Source organism: Pyxicephalus adspersus, chromosome 3, assembly GCF_032062135.1.
Source record: "Pyxicephalus adspersus chromosome 3, UCB_Pads_2.0, whole genome shotgun sequence".
NCBI lineage: Eukaryota > Metazoa > Chordata > Amphibia > Anura > Pyxicephalidae > Pyxicephalus > Pyxicephalus adspersus.
Window position 1 is genome coordinate 143243792 of NC_092860.1, and position 3364 is coordinate 143247155.

Below are 3364 nucleotides of genomic sequence, written 5' to 3' on the forward strand. Positions count from 1 at the left end.
TTGGTGAATGTGACTGTCATTAAGGGTCCTGTTATTGGTGAATGTGACTGTCATTAAAGGTCCTGTTATTGGCAAATGTGACTGTCATTAGGGTTCCTGTTATTGGTAAATGTGACTGTCATTAAGGATCCTATATTGGTGAATGTGACTGTCACCAGGGAACCTGGTATTGGTGAATGTGACATTTACTAAAGGGCCTGTTACTAGTGAATGTGATTGTCATTAGGGTTCCTGTTACTAGTGAATATGAATAGGACTTACATGGTTAAGTGTTTTCGGCTGTCTCTTGGTGAAGGGACTGGGGCATTGTTGTCCCCCTGCCAATGGTTTTTGGCACAACTCTTTCTGAGCTATATCCCTGGAAACTGCTGATGTAGTGCATGCGATACGTAGGCTGCGAATTCTCTGTGACATGCCATCCTCCACCTTGGTAATCATCGGTGAATCCTTTTACAGGAATATAGTATTGTATGTATGCTGTGTGGTCAGGGTAACACTTTTATAATACCACGATACATAGTATTAAATTAAAAGTGCATGCCTACTAGATACTAAGTAACTGTAACCTTCTTCCCACTCATAGAGATCACACTATTTGCATCTTCTTCTTGCACTGAGAAAGTGTTACAGAGATGACACAGTCATATAAATCTTGGGGTCTGATACAGATCAGCCCTTACTTGTGACTTGCTACAAAGTTACAATGTTGCAGTATGATCATTGTGGGACAATTAATGTTAACTTCAAGACTAACTTCATAATAATAATGAGAACTTCAATTTTTGATATATATATTTTAAGGGAGGGGATAGCAATGGTACACATCAAATATATAATAGTACAAATTATTATGGTATTTTTAAAATGTGGATGTACTGCTTTGTTACGTATAAGTTGCCATTACATTTTTCATAGTTGAGAATAATGAGGGATTGGATCAACACATATATTCAATCAACATCAACACATATATTTTTCATTACTTTTCTAATATTTTATGGTAACAAATACAAGAAAATAAGCTATTTATTATTCTTGGCGGTAGACATTCTGTGCTTTGGTGAAACTGGGACATTTCAGATCTTTCTTAATCATTTGAATTGGTAATGAGGATGATATATGTGAGATGGGATATGATGCAGAGGAGCAGATGGAGGTGAATGGAAGAGGAATAGGAAATGGGGGGGTGTCACTTATTAAATAGAAGGATAAGGTAAATTTTAGGTAGTTCCATACATATGTAATAAACACACTCAACAACATAAAATACAGCCTATAGCTTTTTGGTGTTTTACCAGAAATTATGCTTGATTGTGGACATTAGTTTCCTCTGTTGGGTCTTGGGTAGGGTTTGTAGTAGAAGGTGAGTTCAGGGCTTTAAAGACTTGGAGGTATTTAGTTTGAGCCTTTTGAAAAAAATACTGGCTCTGACACAATGTTAAGAATGTAATAATTCACTTGCACTTGTAATTCACTTACTTACTCCATCTAGTCTTGTGTGATTTACATATTATAGGTTTGTTTCTTGAACCTAAACATGCTTGGAATAGGGTTTCATTGAAGTAAATTGGGGCTCACTGCTCAGGAAGCAATAAGGAAAATTGGGAATGTGAACTGTGGGGTGCTCATATAATAAATAACTGTATGGGAGTAGTTTAAATGGGGTGGAGGTTAGACAAGCTAGCAAGTGCACATTTTTCTGAAAGTGTCTGCTTATAGGAACATGGAGGGGATTATATGGCTGCCACCGTTGCTGTACTCCCTTGTTGAAAACCTTGTTGTGTTTTACATATAACTGAACTGAATAAGCACTTTCATGTGTTAAGTGGATCAAGGATAATGTATTGATGATGGGCTGTTTGTGGCACCTTAAGCTGTTCATGAATAAGCAGATAAACAGCATGGACCCAGAAGTCTTCAAGCCAGAAAGTGTTAATGAAAAGGAAGACATTAGTACTACTTTCTGCATTAATACACCAAAGGTTCAGCATCTTAAAGCATACCTAAACTCAAACTCAGAAATTCCACTTTACATAAAAGGGTAGACAACCGTTTTATGTAAGGTCAAAATTCTGTTGTTTTTTTTTTTTTTGATGTGCAACACCTTATTTTTTTAAAAAAAGTGTGCAGCACCCCCCCAATTCTTGATTGCCTAGACGATTCTATGTCACCCGATCTTGCGTCTGGGTTGGGTGACATAGAATAAAGAACCCAGAAGAAGAGGAGAAGATGGCGCCGCCTGGAGTGCCGGCTCTGGGACAGATGCCAGGACGATGCAGGACCAGATTCAAGACACCCCCAGATAGATCAGACTGCTCTGTGGGATTGAAGGTAAGTGTATTTTTTTTTTTTTTTTGCAGTTTTGAGTTTAGTTCCTCTTTAGGGGCAACTTCCTCTGTACTCACATAATGTCCTCAATCCCCTGGCATGGACCTGGAAATCTGGGGACATCTTGTGGTAGTAAATATGTACTGCAGGTGACAGCCTCCCAGGAGGTGAGTACTGCTGTCTGAGTTACTATGTTATTATTAACACTATCTAGGGGAATTGAACAAAAAATAGCTCATGCTTTAAACAGAATTTAAGGTGTCCTGAAAGGACACCATACCTTGCAGCAGCTTTTCCCACACAGAAAAAGAGAGTGTCTTATTAAAGAACAATGCGATTTTTCTGCAACTAAATGCTTTTCTTTCCAGAATAATGTACAGACATATCATTTACAGAAGTATGTGGTTGCGTGTATAGAAATTGCTGGGTAAAGATTGGTCTTCATTTCTCTTAATCTCTGGAACTGATTACCTCCCGCTTGAACTTGGCTCAGTCCTAACACCTAACCTGCCTTCAAAAATGCTTCATTCCTTCAATGCTTACTCATCTATAAGCTATAAAACTGGCAAAAGAAAACTGATCATAATTGGACTTACAAAAAAAAATATTCATTTATAAAAAAATGATTTGTGATTGTGTACATTTGCATCCCCTTGAAGGTGACCATTATTTCCAAGAGCAAGGGCAAATCAAAAATTTCAAGTTGTCATCAGAGCAATAAGTAAACTCCACTATGAAGACACCTGTTCTGAGACAAATCCCTGGGTTGAATGTTTTGCTTTGTAGAGATTTGCTGTAATTACCTTTTGGGTGTTTAGGATAGTCAAGAGAAATCTCCCTAGTGGGGTGCAGACAGCAAGAGATGACCCCCTCCTGTTCTATACAAACCTAAAATAATGGCACTTCAATTGGGATATACTACAAAATCTAAAAATAAAGTTTGTGTAACTTCTGTAAAAATAAAATTTTGTAAAAAGGAAAACTTCTGTAAAAATTTGAGATCAGGCTGGATTTTATTGTAGAAGGTACAGGCTGT